Source organism: Triturus cristatus, chromosome 8, assembly GCF_964204655.1.
Source record: "Triturus cristatus chromosome 8, aTriCri1.1, whole genome shotgun sequence".
In the NCBI taxonomy this organism is placed as follows: domain Eukaryota; kingdom Metazoa; phylum Chordata; class Amphibia; order Caudata; family Salamandridae; genus Triturus; species Triturus cristatus.
The window spans coordinates 1,692,810,083-1,692,836,871 of NC_140591.1; the positions used below are offsets into that span (position 1 = coordinate 1,692,810,083).

A 26,789-nucleotide genomic window follows, 5' to 3' on the forward strand; every position below is an offset into this window, starting at 1 on the left:
TGCTCCGTACGTCCGCGGGTGAGGGTTCGAGTCGTACTTGCACTGTTGGGGTGGGGGTACGCTCCATGCATACGCGGTTGGGGGTACGGGTCGTACTTACACTGTTGGGGTGGGGGTACGCTCCATGCATACGCGGTTGGGGGTACGGGTCGTACTTACACTGTTGGGGTGGGGGTACGGTCTGTAGGTACGCGGGTGAGGGTTCGAGTCGTACTTGCACTGTTGGGGTGGGGGTACGCTCCATGCATACGCGGTTGGGGGTACGGGTCGTACTTACACTGTTGGGGTGGGGGTACGCTCCGTACGTCCGCGGGTGAGGGTTCGAGTCGTACTTGCACTGTTGGGGTGGGGGTACGCTCCATGCATACGCGGTTGGGGGTACGGGTCGTACTTACACTGTTGGGGTGGGGGTACGCTCCATGCATACGCGGTTGGGGGTACGGGTCGTACTTACACTGTTGGGGTGGGGGTACGGTCCGTAGGTACGCGGGTGAGGGTTCGAGTCGTACTTACACTGTTGGCATGGGGGTACGCTCCATGCGTACGGGGTGGGGGTAGGGTCCGTACATATCCGTCCCCACGCTATGTGATGCTTGTGCGGGCCGTACACAGGCCTTTGCCACGTGGGTACGATCCGTCCCGCCATTGTTGGGGTGACGTGTGTGTGGGCGTGGTACGACTCGTACCCACGCTCTTTAGGCGTGGGTACGGGACGTACCTGTCTGGTTGTGTTGCCGGTTCGCGTGGTGACGGACTTCCGTTATGGCGGTCGCTGGCTTATCAGGACACGCCCCCACCCCCTCGTGGTGACCAGGGCATGGGAGTCAGGTATGTCCAGGCCATGTGTGGTGTGTGACTTATGTGGTTGTTTTGTGGCCTGCCCTGGTCGTGCCACCCCCCCCCCCCACCCCACTTTCCCCCCTCCCTTAGTTATTCTGACCTTCTGCGGCGTCTGCGTCGTAACCTGTAGAGGAAGTGGACTGCTATGAGGGCAGGGATGACTCGTAGGTTCGGGTCCATGTCTGTCCGTCGCGTACTGGTACTCCAATCGCGTCGTCCTGTCGCGTACGGGTCCTCCTTGCTCGCGTCGTCCTGTCGCGTACGGGTCCTCCTTGGTGGCGTCGTCCTGTCGCGTACGGGTCCTCCTTGGTGGCGTCGTCCTGTGTGTCCGTCACGTACTGGTCCTCCTTGTTCGCGTCGTCGTCTGTCCGTCGCGTACTGGTGGTCCTTGTTCGCGTCGTCCTGATTTCCCGGCAGTTTTTGGCTGCCGCAAAATATTCACCGTGCGGGGTGACGTCGGTGCGAATCGTGATTCCTGGTTCGTGAATGGCTGGCTGCGAGCGTCCCGACGTCAGGCCGGCGCTTTCCCGGATCGCATTGGTAGGTGTTTTTTTGTTCGGTCGGGCTTTTTTACGAATCGTACGGTCATGGTGTACCCGTGCGATTCGTAATTCCTTGTTTGTAGAAATTGACGGCCGGGTACGCGTCGGGCGGAGATTGTGCTCCGTCCGACGGTTCGTACCCGGTTTTTGCCGGATCGTGATCGGCACCTCTGTGTTTTCTTTCTCTTGGTTCTCTTGCCCGTCATTGGCACACTTCTCATCTCTGAGTTCTTGTTGGAAATGGCCCTTTTTGCAGGGTCATCCCTGAACTTTTTGCCTTCCTCCTGTATTTTTTCTGACCTGTTTTTGTTGGCTTTATGACTCTGGGCACTTTACTACTGCTGATCAGTGCTAAAGTGCATATGCTCTCCCTTTGTAAATATGACATGTGAATTGGTATATCCATGATTGGCTTATTTGGTTTGCCTCTTAGTCTCTAGTAGCGTGGCCTGTGTGTTCCTAGGGCTGGTAAACCAAATGCTGTTGGTGGGCCTGCAGCGCTGGTTTGCGCCACCCACAGAAGCAGCTTGTAAAGTGTGTCTCAGATCTGCCATTGCAGAGTCTGTGTGCAGTCCAGAACTGCCATCTTGGCTGTGAAGTGCACCCACTTCCCAGCCCCTGAACTTTCCCTTGGCATCATGTGAGTCACCCCTATTGTAGGGTGCATTGTATGTGTAAGGTAGGACATGCCTTGATGTGTGTAACATGTCCTGGCAGTGAATTACACTCAATGTTGTTTTTCACTACGGTAAGGCTACCTGTTCTTCATAGGCTAGAATGGGCAGTTTGACTATTACATTCTATAGTCCTAACTGACCCACAGAACATGGTAGAAAAACAAATTTAGTATGCCTGAGCTCAGAATATTAAAATACATCTTTTAGTAAAGTTTATTTTTATATTCTGTGTTTGAAATTACCACTTTTAGAAAGTAGGTATTTTCTTGCCTAGGCCTTCCAGTGTGCTCTGCTGTTATGTATATTGGCTGTCTGGTTTTGGAGGGACAGGGCAGGCTGAGTCCGACCTGGGTTTAATAGAGAGATCTGCATTTGGAGTATGGGGAGGGGTAGCTCCTTGACCTGAATAGGGCTGTGCCTGGCAAGGTGAATGCTGGCTCCACCTCCCACTGTGCGTCTGATGGCAGACCCCCTCTTTCTGAAAGGAAGGATGCAGCCTGGTAAACAATCTGCGGCTTAGCGTGCAGAAGTTGGTCGCATCGTCTCCACACGCATCAGCAGATCGGCGCATCATCCTCCCTCGTGGCAAGGATTTTAACGCATCGCCGGCCTCGCGTGCAGGAAATCATCCCTACAGCTTCTTTGCAACATTTTGTTGGTTTTGCTACAGAGTCCAGGTACTTTGTAAGTAAAAGGGTCGCAGAGACCACTGCTTTGAACTGAACTCCTCTTTGCACACTTTGAACTATCTTTGCAACGCTTTAAGAATAATCCTATTTTACAGTATTGTTGCTTTTTATCGTTATTGGTCTTGTGTTAAGTCTATATATAAAGATACTTATTTAGCTATAAATACTTGTGTGGTGTCCCTTTGTAGTGTTCTTCACTGTGTTACTGTGTATGGTCATAAATGATTCACACACTGCCTCTGAGATAAGCCTAACTGCTCGTGCTACGTTACCCCAGGGTTGAGCAGGGGTTATCAAAGGGTGTAGCCTGCTTACTCTGATTTAGGAAGAAGGGTCTCTCAAACAAAGGAGCCTAGGGGGTTAAAGGGTAGGAAGCCCCCCACTCAAGACCATGAAACACAGCAAGACCTACCCCGAAAAGAAGTTTACTTAAAATTTGTATAGTAACTAGGTACTCAATATCTGTAGTGCCTGCCTCACTCTCACTCACTGGTGTTTCTGCCACATACAAGTGAAAGAGTTGTTGTTAAACACTGCCTGCGTGTAAAGTCACAAGGCAGTAGCAACAACAACACGACACGGGGAAGTATATTAAAATTAAAATGGTTAATGGTCTTCCAAGTATTCATAGATAATACATGATTTTCCTGTTCCTGCCATTTTTAATTGCTTTTTGACATAGGTCCGTTTCCCTACTATATGCTAAACAGCGTTTCCACTCCCCTGGTCTTCTTACACATTCATTTATAAGGAGGTCTTTAACCAATTGTGTTGGTTGATTCAGCTGTTCGATATCAAGTTGTCCCAAAAATTTGAAGATAATATTGTATGACAAAACCAACAAAAAATTCCTCTGAATAAGACATGCCATCTCTCTTGGGGTTATCCATCCTCCATTTTTTTTTAAATCGATTACTTTACTAAATCCTGCTCTGGCCCAATTGGCTGGGGTGTTCTTTCTAGTAGAGCAGCTCTAGGAGTATTGAGGGCTCCTCAGTATCGCAGGAACTGTTCCTCCACAGAGGAATTCATCACACAAGCTGAAGCCTTATCCAACAAACTGGAGGAAAGATCATATCCCACAAAGATAATTAAACAAGCACGAAAACGAGCCCTCAATACTCTTAGAGCTGCTCTACTAGAAAGAACACCCAAAATCAAGGGCGATTGCATTCCGGTTGTCACCACCTTTGGCCCCCTGTCTACCAAAATCAGACAGGTAATCAGAAAACACTGGCCTCTGCTTAACATTTCGACCATGACGATGCCACATCCGCGATTTGCCTTCAAGCGGTCCACTAATCTGCGCGACCGTTTAGTGCACTCACGACCCCAGCCCAAGTCCACGGACACTGGCATCCCGCCAGGGCATTACCAATGTGGTGGGTGCACAGTGTGTGAGCTTACCACTCCCACTAAAAATGTTACCTTGAGAAATGGGAAGACCTGGTACTTGAACTCATTTAGTAACTGCAACACCCAAAATGTCATCTATAGGCTAACGTGCCCTTGTGGCTTGCACTATATTGGTCTCACCTCACGCAAGGTAAAAATCAGAATACAGGAACACCTTAGTACTATCAGGGTAGGCAAATTAACAACAAAGCTGGTACAGCATTTTTTGACAACTGGACATAACCCTAGAGATGTTAAATGGGTAGTACTAGAACGGGTGGTGGGCGATTCCTACAATATGGAAGCCAGGCTCTCGACTAAAGAGGCCCGTTGGATTTACCAGGAGAAGGCAGACCAACAGGGACTTAATGACTTCATTGAATGGAGTAAGGTGGTACTATAAAATTACTCAATCGCCAGGGTTAGGCATCAATACATGCGGCCACTGACCTCGCATCATCAACCACAGAATCTAGCTGACCGGGGCCAAGTTGTGGTGTAGGATTCCATCACAACCACAACCGCCCCTATAATCAGCACCATGAAGATAAGGAATTCACCAGTTTAAGTACATAAAGACATCCATATGAACATATCGGTTTAAATACACTAATACATCTATTTTCCGTATTTTCATAATGAATTGTGTAAATTACACATTTATGAACTAGGGAGGTTGTTGGCACACCACACTATGCCCCTTTTTGAGATAAAAACATCTACAAACATTTTAAATCAATCATGGAGTCAGTAGTCACTGTGTAATCAACAGCGGCGGTTTACACAAGATGGCCGCCAATCCCCTCAACAAATCAGTGCGCATGCGCGGTTGCCGCGCGAATTACACATTTAAACAGGAAGCAGGCCACCTCCCAGTGATCGAGGATGAGTCAAGTCCCGGCGCACAGGCTAACGAGGTAAGACCCGGTGTAGCGGGCTGAGCAGTGGGATTCTCTCACACAGGCTAACGAAGGCAGGGCGTTTTCCTCACACAGGTTGATGAGGGCAGGTTGTTTGCCAGCGCATGACAAGCGCACGCTGATTAAGCCGCGTAATATCAGGGCAGTCATGGGTCTCCAAACTGTAGGCAGCCGCGGTAACAGCGTTCCGCAGCGCAGTGTGTTAATTATATGTGACCGCTCATGAAAACAAACAACAGCAATAATGCAATCAAGGGTGAATTTTGAACTAAGGCAACACGGCAGGGCTCTGCCAGTACTTGGATGCAGTTATTAGTAAAGGAGTTGAGACACGATACTTGAGTAGAGGTGACTTAACAGTACTTACATCATGCCATCTCAGTAACTGTTACATTTTCTATGTGTGCACTTATAGAAACGCAGTTCCGCAGCCTTGGAAGAAACAGCCAAAGGGTTTGTGCAAAACACTACAGATACTTACACACTGAAGGTGCAGGTATGCTGAAAGACAGCCACTTTGACGGTAAATACACTTGTCAAGCGTGAAGCTGGTAATGTGGATGACGAGCATTTGCTCGGAAGGACTAGATGTGACCGGATGGGTGAGATACTGAGTATGTGTGTTTTTAATTGTGTTTCCCCCAGGTGCTGACTAAAAGTAATCGCTGGTCTACACTAGCGTTGCAGAGAGACCAGTCGACCCAAGCCCTGATGAAGTTGCCGGTAAATTGAACAGGCAACGAAACAGGTCGGTTTTAATGAGCAGCGACACAGCTTAGAATAAAGTACCATATAGCCAGTGTAGTGCTGCTCGGTTTTAATTGGAGTGACTTGAGTCCTGATCAGACTCCATTCACCAATAGTTGGGTCGACACTTCCTCTTTTCTTTAGATTATTAGACACATTTCACTATATAGTTTGCCCCGTAGACACTAGTCATTAGGACTAACACGAGGGTTCCAGTGTTCTCTATTATTATTTTCTTTCCTTCTTTACTGTTTCTGTTTGGGCGGCAGCGACCGATGATGACAACAGGAGGTAGTAGGCGAGTACCTGTCTACATACACCTCGTTGGGGCTGCTTCCGTGAGGCGCTGTCGTCCTATCACACCTTTTTTACCTTCTTTGGTTTTGGCCTGATTATCAGCAGGTTTTTACAGCACCATAGTATAGGGAAACACTTTGACACTGAGGGTCGTGTTGTTGTTGATACTGCCTTGTGACTTTACACGCAGGCAGTGTTTAACAACAACTCTTTCACTTGTATGTGGCAGAAACACCATTGAGTGAGAGTGAGGCAGGCACTACAGATATTGAGTACCTAGTTACTATACAAATTTTAAGTAAACTTCTTTTCGGGGTAGGTCTTGCTGTGTTTCATTAGGAAGAAGGGTCCCTGCTTGGACAGTTGTCAGCCATTGCCAACTAGAGACCCCCATTTCTAACATTGGTGGTCAGCGGTGAGGATCTGGACTTGCATTTATGATCGCATGTGCCTCGAGGCAGCCACTGTGTCCACAGGTGCCGCCTCATCATGCCTCAGGCCTCGCAGCAGCCACTGTGTCCACAGGCGCCGCCTCATCATGCCTCAGGCCTCGCAGCAGCAACTGTGTCCATAGGCGCCGCCTCATCATGCCTCAGGCCTTGCAGCAGCCACTGTGTCCACAGGCGCCGCCTCATCATGCCAGGATTCTTCTTTGTAGAGCGTCGTCCAGGGTAATCTGGATTGCATTGGCAATGCTTGGTATCTTATAGTGAAGATAGGGGAGGGACTAGCTCTATGACCACTCCTCTAGGAGGGTCAGGGTAGTGGGTGGGTACACCCACTTCCCTTTGTCCAGTTTCGCGCCAGAGCAGGGGCAGGTAGCCCCTGAACCGGTTTGAGCTGGCATATGCACAGAGGAGCTTACTGCTCCCCCAGTGCAGGACTTCAAAGCACTCTAAGAGTGCACCGACCCAGTTCCAGGGCCTCTAGTTCTACTACAGAAAAGAGAGTGCTGACATCGTCGCCAACGCACGTTTGCGAGCCGCCACAGCTGAGAGCGCTCGGAAAAGCATTGCGCTGCGGCCGCTGAGTGCTCGCTAAACAAAGATCATCACATCGCACGTCTGCGGGCCGCTGACTGCTCGCTAACCAAAGATCATCGCATCGTACGTTTGCGGGCCTCCCAGTGATCGCTAACCAAAGATCATCGCATCGAGTTCATCGCTTCACGACATCGCAGTGCGGACGCCAGGCGTCCGCCATTTTCAACGCATCGCATTAGGATCGTCATTCCCTCGCAAAGCGCCATTTCTTCACATCGCAACTTGATCGCACACGCAACAGGATCGTCGCATCGTCTCCTCCCTCGCGACAGGGTCCAGATGCCACAGCTTCACTGGGGACTCAAAATGGCCGTCAAGAGCTCAGGAAATCTGCTTTAGGGGACGCAGGGACTTCGGACTCCGGCGGGAGCGGTGAAATTTGCAACCGTCGATGAAGAGTTTTGGTGCCTGCCAAGCAGGGGAGTCATCTATGACTCCAAGGGAGATTCTTCAGTCTTCCAGAGATAGTGGAACGTCGAAGGACCAGGATTCTTCTTTTTAGAGCGTCGTCCAGGGTAATCTGGATTGCATTGGCAATGCTTGGTATCTTATAGTGAAGATAGGGGAGGGACTAGCTCTATGACCACTCCTCTAGGAGGGTCTGGGTAGTGGGTGGGTACACCCACTTCCCTTTGTCCAGTTTCGCGCCAGAGCAGGGGCAGGTAGCCCCTGAACCGGTTTGAGCTGGCATATGCACAGAGGAGCTTACTGCTCCCCCAGTGCAGGACTTCAAAGCACTCTAAGAGTGCACCGACCCAGCTCCAATACACTAAATCCTGTCTGGGAGGTGGTGACACCTCCCTGTGACAGGAAACCTTTTGTTGGGCTTCCTCCACTGCGAGATTCGGTCAGCAGCAGGAGGGCAGCCCAGTGTCTGTGCTGGTGGCATCCATTTTGTGATGCCACGGCTCTAGGAGATTTCTACCATTTAGTACAGTGGATACATGTCATCCCCTCTAGAAGGGTGGTATCATACTCCCACACCAGTTACTGGTGTGGGGGTATGATTCCAAGTTGTTTGACACCAAACACGACATGTTTTGATGCAGTCATTCCAAAGTTAGCATTTACCGCGAGGTTATAATGCACTTAAGAGTATATGGTTTAACCGCATCCACAAACAGCAGCAGAGAATAGGCTCTGCCAGCTGCAGAGGGGTCCTGCTCAGGCAGAAGCACCCCCTCACATAGTAAACCAAGCACCCTGCCCACAGGATTGGTAGGGCCTGTAATAGGGGTGACTGATAGGTTTATATGTGTGTGTATGGTGAGATATAGGAACCTATACCTCAGTGAGGAGTGCTAACACTACCTCACACAGGCTGCAGTAGCAGGCCTGTGGTGTCAGTTTGAGAATGCTTCCCAGGGGTGGCATAATACATGCTGCAGCCCCTGGTAGGCCTGTGAAGTACCAATGCCCTAGGTACCTAAGGTACCATATACTAGGGGCTCATAAGGTACCACAGTATCCAATCACTAGTGCATCTAATATGCACACCAAGTTGTTTAGAGAGATCAGTTAGACTGGAGCCCTGATTAGCAGGGACCCAGCCAGACTATAGCCAGAAACCAGTGTATACATCAGAAAAAAAGTGTCGGCAACATAAGTGCAGATCCTACTCTCCTACAGGCGTGCTTGTACCTGTGCCACTGGAACTGTGTGAATCTGTGGCAGGAGCATTTTCCATCTAATTATGTATTTGCTGCATTTACCACATATTCCAGCATCTCTGTCACATAATCAGCAGATTTGAACAAAATGTTCATAAGTTACACACAAACAGTCGGTGGAAGCTGGGGTTCCTGAGCACTGGAAGGATTTTCACAAAGGTTGGCTGTATTTGGGTGCTAAATTGGCACTAATAAGGTGAACTGTCTTCCTAGATAGCAGGCGTAAAAATGACAAAATAATGAAGTCACGCTATCACAGCAGCCTTCTCTGAGCCGAGAGAACAATGGTGAGGTGAAGTACAAGCAGGCGCCGCCTCATCATGCCTCAGGCCTCTCAGCAGCCACTGTGTCCATAGGCGCCGCCTCATCATGCCTCAGGCCTCACAGCAGCCACTGTGTCCACAGGCGCCGCCTCATCGTGCCTCAAGCCTCGCAGCAGCCACTGTGTCCACAGGCGCCGCCTCATCATGCCTCAGGCCTCGCAGCAGCCACTGTGTCCACAGGTGCCGCCTCATCATGCCTCAGGCCTCGCAGTAGCCACTGTGTCCACAGGCGCCGCCTCATCATGCCTCAGGCCTCGCAGCAGCCACTGTGTCCACAGGCACCGTCTCATCATGCCTCAGGTCTCGCAGCAGCCACTGTGTCCACAGGCACCGTCTCATCATGCCTCAGGCCTCGCAGCCGCCACTGTGTCCACAGGCACCGTCTCATCATGCCTCAGGCCTCGCAGCAGCCACTGTGCCCATAGGCGCCGCCTCATCATGCCTCAGGCCTCGCAGCAGCCACTGTGTCCACAGGCGCCGCCTCATCGTGCCTCAGGCCTCGCAGCAGCCACTGTGTCCACAGGCGCTGCCTCATCATGCCTCAGGCCTCGCAGCAGCCACTGTGTCCATAGGCGCCGCCTCATCATGCCTCAGGCTTCGCAGCAGCCACTGTGTCCACAGGCACCGCCTCATCATGCCTCAGGCCTCGCAGCAGCCACTGTGTCCACAGGTGCCGCCTCATCATGCCTCAGGCCTCGCAGCAGCCACTGAGTCCACAGGCACCGCCTCATCGTGCCTCAGGCCTCGCAGCAGCCACTGTGTCCACAGGCGCCGCCTCATCGTGCCTCAGGCCTCACAGCAGCCACTGTGTCCACAGGCGCCGCCTCATCGTGCCTCAAGCCTCGCAGCAGCCACTGTGTCCACAGGCGCCGCCTCATCATGCCTCAGGCCTCGCAGCAGCCACTGTGCCCATAGGCACCGCCTCATCATGCCTCAGGCCTCGCAGCAGCCACTGTGTCCACAGGCGCCGCCTCATCATGCCTCAGGCCTCGCAGCAGCCACTGTGTCCCTAGGCGTCGCCTCATCATGCCTCAGGCCTCGCAGCAGCCACTGTGCCCATAGGCGCCGCCTCATCATGCCTCAGGCCTCGCAGCAGCCACTGTGCCCATAGGCGCCGCCTCATCATGCCTCAGGCCTCGCAGCAGCCACTGTGTCCACAGGCGCCGCCTCATCGTGCCTCAGGCCTCGAGGCAGCCACTGTGTCCACAGGTGCCGCCTCATCATGCCTCAGGCCTCGCAGCAGCCACTGTGTCCACAGGCGCCGCCTCATCATGCCTCAGGCCTCGCAGCAGCCACTGTGTCCATAGGCGCCGCCTCATCATGCCTCAGGCTTCGCAGCAGCCACTGTGTCCACAGGCACCGCCTCATCGTGCCTCAGGCCTCGCATCAGCCACTGTGTCCATAGGCGCCGCCTCATCATGCCTCAGGCCTCGCAGCAGCCACTTGTCCACAGGCACCGCCTCATCGTGCCTCAGGCCTCGAAGCAGCCACTGTGTCCACAGGCGCCGCCTCATCGTGCCTCAGGCCTCACAGCAGCCACTGTGTCCACAGGCGCCGCCTCATCGTGCCTCAAGCCTCGCAGCAGCCACTGTGTCCACAGGCGCCGCCTCAACGTGCCTCAGGGCACGCAGCAGCCACTGTGTCCACAGGCACCGCCTCATCGTGCCTCAAGCCTCGCAGCAGCCACTGTGTCCACAGGCGCCGCCTCAACGTGCCTCAGGCCACGCAGCAGCCACTGTGTCCACAGGCACCGCCTCATCATGCCTCAGGCCTCGCAGCAGCCACTGTGTCCACAGGCGCCGCCTCATCGTGCCTCAAGCCTCGCAGCAGCCACTGTGTCCACAGGCGCCGCCTCAACGTGCCTCAGGCCACGCAGCAGCCACTGTGTCCACAGGCACCGCCTCATCATGCCTCAGGCCTCGCAGCAGCCACTGTGTCCACAGGCGCCTCCTCATCGTGCCTCAGGCCTCGCAGCAGCCACTGTGTCCACAGGCGCCGCCTCATCGGGCCTCAGGCCTCGCAGCAGCCACTGTGTCCACAGGCGCCGCCTCATCGTGCCTCAGGCCTCGCAGCAGCCACTGTGTCCACAGGCGCCACCTCATCGTGCCTCAGGCCTCGCTGCAGCCACTGTGGCCACAGGCGCCGCCTCATCATGCCTCAGGCCTCGCAGCAGCCACTGTGTCCCTAGGCGCCGCCTCATCATGCCTCAGGCCTCGCAGCAGCCACTGTGCCCATAGGCGCCGCCTCATCATGCCTCAGGCCTTGCAGCAGCCACTGTGCCCATAGGCGCCGCTTCATCATGCCTCAGGCCTCGCAGCAGCCACTGTGCCCATAGGCGCCGCCTCATCATGCCTCAGGCCTTGCAGCAGCCACTGTGCCCATAGGCGCCGCTTCATCATGCCTCAGGCCTCGCAGCAGCCACTGTGTCCCTAGGCGCCGCCTCATCATGCCTCAGGCCTCGCAGCAGCCACTGTGCCCATAGGCGCCGCCTCATCATGCCTCAGGCCTTGCAGCAGCCACTGTGCCCATAGGCGCCGCTTCATCATGCCTCAGGCCTCGCAGCAGCCACTGTGTCCAGAGGCACCGCCTCATCATGCCTCAGGCCTCGCAGCAGCCACTGTGTCCCTAGGCGCTGCCTCATCATGCCTCAGGCCTCACAGCAGCCACTGTGTCCACAGGTGCCGCCTCATCATGCCTCAGGCCTCGCAGCAGCCACTGTGTCCACAGGCGCCGCCTCATCATGCCTCAGGCCTCGCAGCAGCCACTGTGTCCCTAGGCGCCGCCTCATCATGCCTCAGGCCTCGCAGCAGCCACTGTGCCCATAGGCGCCGCCTCATCATGCCTCAGGCCTTGCAGCAGCCACTGTGCCCATAGGCGCCGCCTCATCATGCCTCAGGCCTCGCAGCAGCCACTGTGTCCACAGGCGCCGCCTCATCATGCCTCAGGCCTCGCAGCAGCCACTGTGTCCACAGGCGCCGCCTCATCGTGCCTCAGGCCTCGCAGCAGCCACTGTGTCCACAGGCGCCGCCTCATCATGCCTCAGGCCTCGCGGCAGCCACTGTGTCCCTAGGCGCCGCCTCATCATGCCTCAGGCCTCGCAGCAGCCACTGTGTCCACAGGCGCCGCCTCATCATGCCTTAGGCCTCGCAGCAGCCACTGTGTCCACAGGCGCCGCCTCATCGTGCCTCAGGCCTCGAGGCAGCCACTGTGTCCACAGGCACCGCCTCATCATGCCTCAGGCCTCGCAGCAGCCACTGTGTCCACAGGCACCGCCTCATCGTGCCTCAGGCCTCGCAGCAGCCACTGTGGCCACAGGCGCCGCCTCATCGTGCCTCAGGCCTCGCATCAGCCACTGTGTCCATAGGCGCCGCCTCATCATGCCTCAGGCCTCGCAGCAGCCACTGTGTCCACAGGCCCCGCCTCATCGTGCCTCAGGCCTCGCAGCAGCCACTGTGTCCACAGGCGCCGCCTCATCATGCCTCAAGCCTCGCAGCAGCCACTGTGTCCACAGGCACCGCCTCATCGTGCCTCAGGCCTCGCAGCAGCCACTGTGTCCACAGGCGCCGCCTCATCATGCCTCATGCCTCGCAGCAGCCACTGTATCCACAGGCGCCGCCTCATCATGCCTCAGGCCTCGCAGCAGCCACTGTGTCCACAGGCGCCGCCTCATCATGCCTCAGGCCTCGCAGCAGCCACTGTGTCCACAGGCGCCGCGTCATCATGCCTCTGGCCTCGCAGCAGCCACTGTGTCCACAAGCGCCGCCTCATCATGCCTCAGGCCTCGCAGCAGCCACTGTGTCCACAGGCGCCGCCTCATCATGCCTCAGGCCTCGCAGCAGCCACTGTGTCCACAGGCGCCGCCTCATCATGCCTCAGGCCTCACAGCAGCCACTGTGTCCACAGGCGCCGCCTCATCATGCCTCAAGCCTCGCAGCAGCCACTGTGTCCACAGGCACCGCCTCATCGTGCCTCAGGCCTCGCAGCAGCCACTGTGTCCAGAGGCGCCGTTCCCGACCCCGGCATGAATGAAAACTTGTCCTGTCTGCTTTGCCGCCCATGGGATCTCTAGACGTCCATGAGGAGTTACTTTTCCCGGAAGGGCTGGGCTGCGGCTGAAACAGGTTCAGCAATGAGGTGCTTTTGCAGCTGACACCCATCGACATGTTTCAGCTGGTTCACTCACCCTCCTGCCGATGACATGAGATACCAGCTGCCTGCGACCCTTTGTATGTTTCACAGAGCGGCTCAATGTGCCCTGTGCTGAGTAGAATCTCCAGTGTGGGCGACCTCCGAGGACATTCCCATGTAATATCTCTCTGAGTAAGTGATGAGCTTGCTGCTCACCCTTAGGTGCTTTCCGAGGGGTTGCTAGAAACTTTGAACAGCTTGTGGTGCGCCCTCTCCGCTCTCGTCTTTCCATCGTAGCCGGGTGCGTGTCCTCGCTTTGCAAATCTAATCTACTTTGCATCAGAAGAGTTGTTATCAGAGAAGGGCAGAAAACAAGCACTGCAAATGCAACGTGTTTTTCAACTTTGGCAAGTGCCTTCATTTTGAATTCAAATGTGTGCGTAAAAAATAATTAAATTCTTAATAATTAATAAGGACATATCAGACCGAGTGTGCGGCAGTCAGAGAGGCCACCTGCGCTGCTAGAAGAGGAAATCAGAGAATGCAGCGCCTTCTTACACTCGAAGAACGCAGACTGTTTCTCGGTGGCAGCGTCAGGCTGCGTTAGTGCGCACGCCTCGAAGCACAGACATGACACTATGTGACAACACAAGTTACTTCCATACCTTTTCTATCAGCAGCTCTGAAACCTCGCTTTGGTGTTTAACAGGGTGTGTGGCAAGAGTCACCGAACGAGAGCAGAGGAGCCCCTTGGCTTGTTTGCAGTTTCCCAACATCTGCGAGTTTGGCTCCTTCTGCCTGTCCGACCGAGCCCAGCTCTGTTTTGGGGGTCATAAAAAAGACCTGAACGTTAGTAGCGAGTTAAAGATGTGGAGTCGTGCTGTAGATGCCTTTGTTGTCGTTTCTGCAGGCAGCAGAGCGCTGTGGCAGACCGAGTCTGTTACAAAGGAGGGCATTAAGTGCCCAGAACCACCATTCTGGCAGAAGTCTAGATTCTGACGTGGGCTTGTCTCGGCTGCGGCCATTTGTGCTGTGATCACCACTGCCCAAGAAGTGTCTTGGCCAACACTGAACAATGGAATTGCTTTCTTGTGGCCCTGACCCCCCATGAAAGAAATAATTCACATTCTTAGCTTGGACGTCGATTCACCAAAATGCCAGGGCTAACGGCAATGACACCGTATGCCCCTTCACACCAATTTGTGCCATGGCCCCGGAAGATGGAGGGAATCTGAATGCGTCAAAGATTCTCCCCCAGGCAAGAGACCTGGCTCAGTCCATCGTTCTTTGTCTCACCACGCCCCGCCCCAGTTTGGACCCAGATATGTGCAAATCAGTCTTGACCCTGCTCCTCGTGGGCACAGTCCAGCCCGAACTGCCAAGCCAGGTCCTCCCTCGACTGGAGACAATCATCCTGGGACCGGTTTCAGGGTGACACCCCTCATCTAAACTGGAGTAGCATGGCACGCAAACAACAACGGATTCAACCCAGATCTGTGTATGGGGGTGAATGTTTGATTGGCTCAGCATTCCGTCCATCATCTGTTCTTTTTGCTTTTCGCACCATTGACATCACAGGAAGTGACATCATATTACCCTTGATTTGATGATTTGAAAGAAACTGATGTCACATTACATCTAGGATGTGACATTGTTAATGTTCAGAAATGAGCATTAAGTACAGGTTCAATGAAAGGACAGCAGTTATGGAAGCAGATTCATGTCTATTGTAGTTTCTTCTAGATTTTACCTGAGTGCCACCAAGATACGCCAACGGTCAAGCCACCACCTGCCGAGGTCATACTGTCATATGCAATGATGGTGTAAAGTGCTTGGGCACATTTACTCTGTGCTTGTGCGTTCATCAACGTTGCTTTCCCTCCCAACCCAGCCGTTTCCTCACCTACATGGCATTCATAACAATGGTCTGAAATTTAAACCCTGTTCTATTTTCATGTGAATCTGCTGTATTTTGGATTTGGTAAGGTTACAATTGCTGTATGTGATGTATCATTCAAGAAAGACAATCAATCACTCAAACAGCATTCGTAAACCGCAACACTGTCCCCCGCAAGGGTTCTCTAAGCGCTGTTTCTCCATCGAAGAGCCGGGTCTCGAGTCTCTTTCTGAAGTCTGCCAGTGAGGGGGCTGTACGCAGCTTGGAGGGTCTCGGCAGTGATGTAGGAAAAGAAGCAGCCGCCACTTCAGCTGCGATGGTTGTGCTGGTGTGTGTGCGAGGGCGGATGAAGAGGAGTGCAGGTGTATGAGGGTCGGTGACATTCCAGTTGATGGTTGATGTGAGCAGGTCCTAGGTTGTGGAGGGCTCTGTTGGTGCGTGTGAGGACCTTAAGCTGTCATCTCACCTAGATGGGGAGCCAGTAAAATGCCAGAATCACTTCAGCATTCTCTAGATTCCAGTCCATTGAAACTCTCTTCCACGAGCTCCCATAGACAATATTTTTTTAAAATCTTGTATTTTCAGTGATATGACCACCAAAGGCCCTGATTTATATTAAAAACAGAGCTTTGGACTACACCATTTCCCGCTGAAAGGCAATATTTCTCTCCATGTGTTCCCATACCTGGCGTGTCATGCAGTTTGGTGCTTACTCTCCCTCCATGTTAAAAAACAGTAGATGTATCAGCGCCCAGGCTAATGTGCTGCATAGCTAAATACATATAAGGTCTCAAAGGCGAGACCGATTGCATTGCAAATGCTTGTCCTTATAAGCATCAAATCCTCTTCTGCAGACAGAAGTACTTCAGCGTATGCATGTTATCTGCTTGAGCATGTGCACTGAAACTGGCTCTATTCTACGTGAATATTTAGGTAATATTGTACCCAAAAAGTAAGGATTTGTGACCTGGCCTTTAATGTCACCTGTTACAAGCAAGATGGACTATTTTCACCATTTAAGCGTTTACTCGTCATATAACGATTTTGGGGCATATTAACAAAGGCGGGCGATAAATATCGCAAAGCGTGCTTAGCGCTTGCATATTTATCGCCTGGTTAGCGCGTTATCAACAACGCGCATCGCCGAGGCGATAAAAATTCCAGAGATAGTGTGAACATCGCCGTTTTCCGGCCATATCCTAGAAGATAGGGCCTGTGGTCTTAGCCACAGAATCCACCCCCCGTGTTAAGTTTGCCTTAGTCAGGAATTTAACAGATGTTAAATTCCTGCGTTAAGGCATACTTAATGTGATTTAAATAATCGCTACCCTTCCTTGTTAATATCGCGAAACTGCCTTCGTTATATTTTCCCTGGTTGCTTTCACAGCCACGCCTAATTTGCATCTCATTAGCGATGCAAATTTAGGCGTGCTGGAAACGGGCGCTAAGTCAGCAAAACACGCAATAGTGTGCCTTTGCTGATAAGTCGATAAAATTATCGCTGCTTTTCAGCCGAAAACGGCCGCAAAAGCGGAGATAATTTTATTGCGCCGCATTGTTAATAAGCCCCGTTGTTTAAATGAATTTCATGAGCAAATCATGCATATAACCACTTAAAAGGGATACGTGTTCAGCAAACAAACACAAAGGTGTGTTTTATTGTAAATTGAGCCGATTCTTGCTCATTTGGCGCTTCATAAGCAGTGTTTATTTTCTAGTGAGGGCTAATAGTGCTCTTGCCATTTTTAAACACTAAACAACGTGTTAACAATGCCCGATCTTATTTTATTACCTAACAATGGGAACTGACTAGGCCATGACATACTTGAAATCTTCACCTACGGATGTGAGTGGTTCGCACTTACGTCACTGAGGGGCATATGTATCAAACACATTTTTATTCGCAAACGCTGTGAATCGCAAAAAACAGCGTTTGCGAATAAAAATTTGCAAAATGGTATGTATGAGCCATTTTCACTTCGCAAAATTAAGGAATCGCTAATTTAGCGATTTCTTAATTTTGTGTAAGCATTTAAGAAATCGCAAATTGCGATTTCTTAAATGCTATGTAACACGCACCCAAGTTGTGTGAATTATCCTTAAGAAATCGCAAATTACCACCAACTTATAGTTGGTGGTAATTTGCGATTTCTTTGAAAAATGCACTTTTTGGCATTTGTCTAAGTGCCACGTGGCGCACATACATGCCCTTAGGGCATGTATGTGCACCATATGCGCACACATGCTCATTTCAGGGGTGCATCAGGGTATCATCATGACACCCTTGCACCTCTGAAATTATTCTCAAATTGCGATTAGCAAATTGCGAATCACAATTTGAGAATTACTTCCCATTCATTCCTATGGGTCTCCTGGCCCATAGGAATGAATGGTAAGGTATTCCTTAATTGCGATTTCGCAATTTGCTAATCGCAATTAAGGAATATTAAGAAATCGCAAATTAATTGCGATTTTTAAAATAAATTCCGTTTTGCGATTCTCAAATAGCGATTCTCAAAAAATCGCTATTTGAGAATCGCAAATTCGGTTTTTGATACATATGCCCCTGAGCCATATAACTGGATGTGTTTGCGAGTATATCATCTGACAAGTTCACCAACAAGTATATGTCTCTTCCTTATGATCTAGACTTGTTTCGCATTCGAGGTGATACTAATGGTAATAAAATGCACGACATATACATGTATTATATCAAAATGACTCGAGATACTGAGGCAGCCTTTTATCAGTCCATTTAACTGTAATCATGAATTCCATACCCATCAAAAACAGAGTTTGGTGTAATTATTTCAATTACACTTTCGTCTTCATAGACACGTGTTAAAAACTTATAACAGACTGACTGAGAAGCAAATAAATATAAAAACAGCCCCCCCATTCCTAGGACGTGCATGTACCTGCACTTACTGTGGTAATACGGAACCGCGTTTGAGTATTATGAATTATTCTCGGGTGCCCACTGCCAGCACTGTGCCATGTGTGACCTTCGGACTGGAAGGGCTGCAGCCGTTGAGAAGGTCCTAAGAGCCTGACTCGATGGGGCGGGGGGGGGGAGGGAGGAGTGGGGGTTGGAGGGAGCCAGTTACAGTTAGATGGGGGGGGGGGTAGTTTGATGGGGGAGAGAGTTCCAGCTCGGTGCCAGTGTACAGCAGCGGGACAGTGACTTGCAGCACACCCCCTGACCTCCATTGGCACGTGCGTTGGTACAGTGAGGAGCTCTTGTGCACTGGCATCATGGGTAGGACATTCCAGAGCAGTCCTGGCTAACGAGTGCGGTACTTTCTGGCATGGCACAATGGCGTGCAAGTTCACATGACTAGGGGTGGGCGGAATTTGCGAAATTCACTTTCGCAAATTATCGCGAAAATGTTAAAAATCTCCGCAAACACGCGGAAATATCGTGAAGATGAGGAAGTTTTTTTCCCTCCCGTTCGCGGTATTTTCTGCATGGTCGCGGCTCGCCAACTTACCCATGTGGTTGCTCGCGGGCGCGGCCATCTTGTTTTCAGTTGTCTCGCGGTGCATGATCGCGAGAAGAAAGACGTGATCGCGCGACAAATGACGTCACTGCGGGTGCGAACTGTCGCGAGACAGCGCAAATGGCTACCAACAATCCAACATCTCATGGAGAACGCGACCGGATCGGGAAAACTTGTCGGCGAACGCAGGGATTCAGGAAAGGCTATCGCGCGCACGCGAGAATGTATTATTTTACAGCGCGAGCAAGAAACAAATTATCGCTAAGCTGCGGAATGTAAACATTTTGACATTTTCACGCTTTTCGCGGAACGCGAAAATGTCAAATTATCGCAATTTCCGCGACCGGAACGGAATTTTAGCCCAGGCCTACAGGTTCCTTCTTCCTGGCTTGGCTACTGTTTTCATGTGGATTGACCCGTGTTACAACTTTGAGAAGTGGGAAGCTAGCAGAGGAAACAGTGGGGCAGATTTACAAGAAAGTGACGCATCTGTAGAGATGCGTCACTTTTCCTGCGCCACCATGCAAAACCCTTACGTCACCATGGATGCGCCGTATTTACAATACGACGCACCATGGCGCAAGGATTGACAGATGCACGTCAGAAATTCTGACGCATCTGCTGACGGAAAAGTCACGCATTGCTGGAGTGGTGTCGCAAGCACAACGCAACTCCAGCAATGCATTTTGTGGCCTATTCCTACTACACTGCGTCACTCCTTACGCCTGCTTCAAGCAGGCGTCAGGTTTTGACGCAGTGGCGTCCTAAAAGTGGCGCAGTGAAATCTTGTAGATTTCACTGCGTCACTTTTACGAGGCCTTCCTGCGTAGGGACGCCACCCTGCATACATTATACCTGACGCAGGTATAATGTGACGCAGGGCTTTACAACGTGACGCATCTCCCTAGATGCGTCACGTTGTAAATAGTGCGCATTGTTTGCGCCGCCGTGGAGTAAAAAAAAGTGATGCAATTGCGGCGCAAAGAGGCGCAAGGGGTTTGTAAAACTGCCCCAGTGTTTTTAAAATGAGGACAGCCGATAGGGTTGAGGTTTGATAGAACAAAAATAATTTCAAACTATTCTAAGCAAAAATAAAAGTTTGCTCAGAAGAGCGGGTGATTGGGGGGGGGGGAATAATAGGGATGTTGTACCTTGAAAACTTTCTCTGTGTTTGCACATAGCGGCTGCGAAAATGAAAAATACAGAGGGGCAGATTTACAAGCCCCATGCGTGACTTTTGCGCTGCAGTTGCGTAACTTTTTTGACGCAACAGCAGCGCAAACAATGCGGCCTATTTACAACGTGACGCATCTAGGGAGATGCATCACATTGTAAAGGCCTGCGTCACATTATACCTGCATCAGGTATAATGGGGCATATTTATAATAACTGACGCATCCCTGCATATCAGCAGGGATGCGCCAGTTATTTTGCGCCCCAGCTCCGCCACCATGGATGCGCCGCAATTATAATGCGGCGCACCATGGGGCAAAAACGGCACAGATGCGTCACGCATCTGTGCCGTAAAAGTGACGCATTGCTGGAGTTGCGTCGCAAGCGTGACGCAACTCCAGCAATGCTCTGGGGAGCCCTATATGCACAATGCTGCGTCAATCCTTACGCCTGCTTCAAGCAGGCGCAGGGTTTTGACGCAGCATGGGCTCAAAAGTGACTGAGTGAAATCTTGTAGATTTCACTCAGCCACTTTTAGGAGGCGTTCCTGCGCCGGAACGCCCCCACCTGCCCTGGAACGCCTACATGTGGCGCAGGGCTTTACAACGTGACGCATCTCCCAGATGCGTCACGTTGTAAATACCCCGCACCATGGCGCAGGATTTGCGCCGCTGCTGCATCACAAAATTGACGCAACGGCGGCGTAAATGAGGCGCAAGTCAAACATAAATCTGTCCCAATGTATGCAGGGTGGGCGTTCTCACGCAGGAAAGCCTCGTAGAAGTGATGCAGTGAAATCTACAAGATTTCACTGCGCCACTTTTAGGACGCCACAGCGTCAAAACCTTACGCCTGCTTCAAGCAGGCGTAAGTAGTGATGCAGTGTAGTGGGAATAGGCCTCAACACGCATTGCTGGAGTTGCGTCGTGCTTGCGACACGACTCCAGCAATGCGTGACTTTTCCGCCAACAGATGCGTCTGTTAATCCTTCCGCCATGGTGCGCCGTATTGTAAATACGGCGCATCTATGGTGGCGCAAGGGTTTCTAAGGGTGGCGCAGGGAAAGTGACGCATCTATACAGATGCGTCACTTTCTTGTAAATCTGCCCCAGAATCCGGGTAGAGTCCGCGCACAGCCCCCCTTGCGTTCCTTTGATCGTGTGTTTTCCTCCTCTCGCACAAAGAGCTGCCTTCTCCTACCAGGGGCATTGATTGGCACTTCATTGAGATAAGACCACTTGCAGGCAGGCCTCGGCAGCTCACGAAAGAGAACACAAGATCCCTTTGAAGTCTTCAAAAACAAGGCGATACCATACTGGCGTCCATTGAGGTCTCTCGGGTGGCATTATGGGATATCTTTTTGTTGCACTCACAGTGCCCCTTTGCTGTAACCTAAACACACCCGCCCCTGCACTTTCTCACCTCTAGCTACCTGGTGCCGCTATGCTTGTCTTCCTGCAGCATGCATGCCATACACTTCCGGTTCAACATGCACCTGATAAGGAGGGGCCTGGCTTACGGTGCATTGAATGTAGTTGTCTCTGCTGCTCAATACAAAAAAAGTCAAACGCAACTGTTGGTCGGGCTGCATTGTACGCTGCACATACAAGGATCCGGTGTTAGGGCAGAGATGGCATTTGGGGTTTTGTTTTCAGTATACCTGGAGCTATAAGTGTCTCCATGCCGATTCCGTGAAACAACAACAGGAGAGGGGTGGGAGAGGACAGCAGGGGGAGATAGCCGCTAAAGGCAACACGGACAATAAGGGTAATTAACAACAGGGGAGGGAACGGCGGTATGGGCCTTAATCTAAATCTGCTTCCTGGGATCCTGGCACCCTCCTCGAACATAATGAGGAGATGCGGAGAGCGACCGGGGCTCAGGAGAAAGCTCTTTTTTTCTGGTGTGTTTTTTCAGCCAATGAAGAGACCCATTGCCCCCACCCTTCCCCGTGCTAGTCCATGGTTAGAGCAGGACAGCATCATTTAAAATTAAACGGTGTTTAGGTAAGTTATGTTATCGTTACTTTTTCTGACTCCGTGCTGGATCCTGAATTCAGCACTGGGACATTTCCTGAAAACAGTTGAGAAAATGCGTTTTGGATAATCAGCTGATTTTTTTTTTATTTTAATAAGGTATATACAAAGGCACAAGGCAGTTATATAGGTTATCCCACCGTTGTCATAAACATGCAATAAAAATACAGTACATTTTGTGCGGGTCGCCCTTTGCTGGCTATATTTTGGTAGATAAGTAAGTATAAGGAGGAAAGGTATAGGAAAGTTAGGAATATGCTTTGTAAGGAATATTTACAGTTTTCAAAAGTCGACACTTAGAAACTTTTTGAAAGAAAAAGTGTCAATGTTATCCTATGAGGAAAAATGAGCTATCGGTTTCAAGGTAAGTAATCGGTCTTTTGAGTTAGGGTTTTGGGGTTAGACTTAGGGGTCTCCCCGGGTCAGGGATGCACTGTTGTTGCACCACCAGCAGCACTAGGGCGGCCGGGTGCAGTGTGTTGAGGCCCAATGTCATCCTATGGAGGATAAGGGGGCTCCGGTTGGTGGCTGCTGGCAAGGGGTTGTGGGAGCAAAGCTCCTGGGGTTAAGCTCAGGGCACGCTGTGGACCAAGTTAGCACCAAAGGGGCACCCTCAGGGGTGCTAGGGCAGCCGGGTGCAGGGTGCAGTTTTGAGGTCGGGTGTCCTGTTGACTTCAATGGAGATTCTCCGGGACAAAGAAACACTGCAGGCTCGGGGACGAAGATCTTCCAGGAGTGATCACCACTTCGAGAGGTAAGTTGGGATGTAGAGGGTTGGTTAGGCACCGCTGGGTTGGGCACACAAGGCCGTGGGGCGTCGGATGCAGGGGTACCTTTAGACGTCAGATTTTCTTACCCGCTCTGGTTGCGGTAGGGGGAGTCTCCTGGATTGAGGCTGCAGGCGTCCTCTGGAGGCTTGAGGCAGGTCAGGGGTCGCCGGATCTCGGGTCAGGATCGCCGGGGGGACCTCCTCGTGGTGTGTTTTCACACAAACACAGGCCGGGCTCAGCAGGTGCAGAGTGTGCTGGATTCGCGGTTTCTGGCTGGCACCAGAAGCTGCAGTTCAAACACGTTTGGTGTTCACGGGAGAAACAGCTTGGAGAGTGAAGGCAGGTAGTTCCTCTGGGGTTTTTGAGGTTGCTGGCCACTGGACACGCCGGGGTTTTGCAGGAGCAGGTTCGAGCAGGTTCGAGGGGAGACAGGCCAGTAGGGCTGGGGCTAACTCAGTGGGCATCGTCTTCTTGTTAGCTCTGCACGGCTTCTCATCCGTCTTCTTCTTCTTCTTTTCTTGTGGTTTCTGGATCTGAGGAAGGAAGGTTCAGGGTGCCCCGAAATACTACATTTAGGAATGTTACAGGCAGGTAAAGGGCAGGAACCAATGAGTCCCTTCCCTGGGGTGGGTACACTCCCTATTCTGCCACTCTCCAGTGGGAGGGGGGCAGGAGCCTGTCCCTGGTTGGCTGGGTCCCCCCATACTCAAGATGGTGGGGACTCGAGGTTGTGCTTCACCTCACCTCCCCCACCTTAGGGGTGGAGTTGGCAGAGGTGGCCACACCTCTCTTCCTTACTTTGTTTTTCCTGCCGGGTCTCCTGCCCAAAGTGGGGGGTAGAACCAGTGGGGACCAGTTGCTGAGTACAGCAAGTGGTCTGGAGAAGCTCACAAAGGCGGCATGCCTTTGAAGCTTCTCCTTCGTAAACCCAGCCCATCCTTGGGGAGGAGGCTTGGCACCTCGTCCCAGGATGTGCATTGTTTCAGGCACTCGAGAGCAGCAAGCTCTCGACCCAGGGGTCCAGAAACATGTCTGGTGGTGGCAGCCTGTGCAGCCACTCAGTCAGGTCACTGGAAGTTGGTCGAGTTTCAGGGGGCATCTCCAAGATGCCCTCTGTCGTACATTTTACATTAAATCCCTGGCATCAGTGTGGGTTTAATGTGCTAAGGAGTTTGATACCAAACTTCTCAGTCTTCAGTGGAGCCATCATGCTGCTGAAGAGTTCGTGTTGACGATCTCCCAGCACCATATACTCTTAAATGGCAGCACTGCACTTACAGGGCCCAGGAATGGACCTGGGCACTGGAGGGGTACAGGGCTCATGCACCTGTACCCTCACCACTGGCTTAGGGCACCCAGCTAGAGAGGTGACTGATGTATGCCAGGGCAGAGGTTTGTGGGCATGGCACACAGGGATGTGGGCCATGTCTTTTTTTTGTTCTGCACCCAGACACTCAGCCTGCAAAGGCAGTGTGTGTGTGCCAGGGCACAGGGCCTCTAAGGGTGGCACAATTGGTGCTGCAGCCCTTAGGAGCCTTCTCCGGTCACAGTGCCCTGGGTACATGGGGTACCACAGGGACCTACCTGTGGCAAGAGCTGTCAATTGGGTTTTGTTTTGGGGAAAGAACACAGGCCCTGGGATCCTGATTGGCAGGGCCCCAAAACACATCATGTCAAAGAGCATCAGTAGTCTGGCAACAAAAAAAAAGGGGGGGTTTACTGCAACAGAAACCCACTTTCTCACACCGGATGCTTTAAAAGTGAAAGCGCCCACGGCGCGCTAAATGTAAGCATGACGACTTCGTCGTGCTTGCAGTAGGAGAAATGTAAAGTAAAGAGTGCACGTACCATGCAACAACAAAGTAAAGTGGCCAGTAGAAATGGGAGGTTACAAATGACGACACGGTGGTACTAAGGAGGGACTACCAAGCTAATTACAAAATCAGAAGCAAGCATTTACGAAGGACAAAGACACGAGCCAATCAAACAAATGGACAGGGGAGTGGGCTGGGCTTCTCTCCCGTACTCAACTACCCTAGATCTTTCCTAGAGCAGCGCTTGCGTGCTGACTCTGGGCTCGACCTAAAAATGGTTTGCTGCTTCCAGTAATACGCCAGGAAGCAGTCTCTCAGACACAATCCATAAAACACGGAGGGGCCAATTCACAGAACTAATCTGAGACCAAATCCTCAACCTACTACTTTTGGTATTCACAGAAGGCACTTACAATTTTTGGTATTCACAGAATACACTTACGACTCCTAGCTTTACGTCCGCACTCGGGCTGGAATTTCCGCACTCAGGCTGGAATTTCCGCACCCGGACCGCTCTCTCCTCACCCGGAGCGTACTCTCCACACCCGGACCGTACTTTCCGGCTAGGGCCGTACCCTCCGGCTCGAGCCGTAATCTCCGGCTGGGGCCGGATAAAGTGTAATCAATGGGCCATATTGCAATTTTTACAAAAGGGAACATTAGGAATGTATGATAAATGGTAGAGAAGGTCATGAAAAACAGTTTGGACAGGGAAAAGGGTACGGCCAGACACAATCATAACCCAGAAAAGTTTTCTCTTTTGCATCATGGTACATGCAGTGCACAGTTTGCGCTCCCCTCAGTGTTGACTGTGCAGTCAACACTGTTATGGTATTTATTTCTATTAAAAATAATGTTGATCCTTTACACTATTTAAAAATGTTCATTATGTTGCTGATGTCATCAGCCAGGTAGGGATCCTTTCACACAAATACTATCCACGCTGTCATCTAATCTCTGTAGTACAACTTTGGCACTAATCTTACATTTTTCATTTCACAGAGGCAAAACTCATGCACTCATGCAATCACCGAGACACTACCCCTGCACTTATGCAATAACTCAGGCACTACTGTTGAACTCATTCATTCTAATACTACTTCTGCACTCATTCATTCAGTGATACAGTACCCATGCACTCATCCAATGACCCAGGTATTTCTGTTGCAGTCATCCTTTTACTCAGACACTACCCATGTACTCATCTGAGCAACCAGACATTAGCCATGCACTAATAAAGTCATTCAGGGACTACCTATGCACTCATCCAATCACTCAGGCAGTACCCCTGCCCTTATGCAATCACCCAGGTGCTGCCCATGTACTTATACAATCACTTAGGCATTATTCTTCCAGTCAACTATTCACTGAGGCACTAACCATGCACTCATCCAATGACCCATGCATTAACCTTGCACCCATTCTTCCAGTCAGGCATTACACATACACTAATCCAATCACCGAGGTACTACCCATACACCCATGGAATCAGACACTCACTATTCTTGCACTCTAGCATTCAATTAGGCAGTACCCATGTACTCATCAATTCACTCAAGCACTACCCATGCACTCATCCAATGACCCAGGCATTACTCTTGCACTCATACTTGCACTCATCAAATGACCCAGACATCACCACACCTTCTACTCAGGCACTACTCATGCACTCATCCATTCACTCAGGCAGTAACCATACACTCATGCTGAGCAGTCAACACTGAGTGGAGCACAAATTGTGCACTGCTTGTACTATGATGCAAAGGAGAAAACTTTTCTGGGTTATGATGTAGTGTCTGACCGTACTCTTTTCCCTGCCCAAACAGTTTTTCATAACCTCCTCTACCATTTATCATAAATTCCTTTTTTTGAAAATTGCAATCCGGCCCATTGATTACACTTTATCCGGTCCAAGCCGGAGATTACGGCTCAAGCCGGAGAGTACGGCCATAACCGGAGAGTACAGTCCGGGTGCGGAGAGTACTCTCCGGGTGCGGAGAGTACTCTCTGGGTGTGGAGAGTACTCTCTGGGTGTGGAGAGTACTCTCCCGGTGCCGAGAGTACGGTCCAGGTGTGGAAATTCCGGCCCGAGTGCGGACGTAAAGTTAGGAGTCGTAAATCCACTCTGTGAATACCAAAAATTGTAAGTGCCTTCTGTGAATACCAATAGTAGTAAGTTTAGGATTTTGCCTCAGATTAGTACTGTGAATCGGCCCCTGAGTATCAGTGGTGTAGCAAATGTTGAGGGGGCCCCCCTGCCAGGTACACAGAGGGGCCCCCGCTCTGGATTTAATACGGAGCTTTCATGCCTGAGCTTTGGGATGAGGG

General features: G+C 51.5%; 1 protein-coding gene across 1 annotated transcript in view; it reads left to right on the forward strand.

Moving 5' to 3' along the window:
- Positions 1–13,341: 13,341 nt before the first annotated feature.
- Positions 13,342–26,789, forward strand: part of LOC146808624 (NACHT, LRR and PYD domains-containing protein 12-like) — a 730,950-nt gene continuing 717,502 nt past the window's right edge. The window contains exon 1 of the mRNA XM_085623648.1: positions 13,342–13,463. The gene's annotated coding sequence lies outside the window, so the exon portion shown is untranslated. The remainder of the gene's footprint in view (positions 13,464–26,789) is intronic.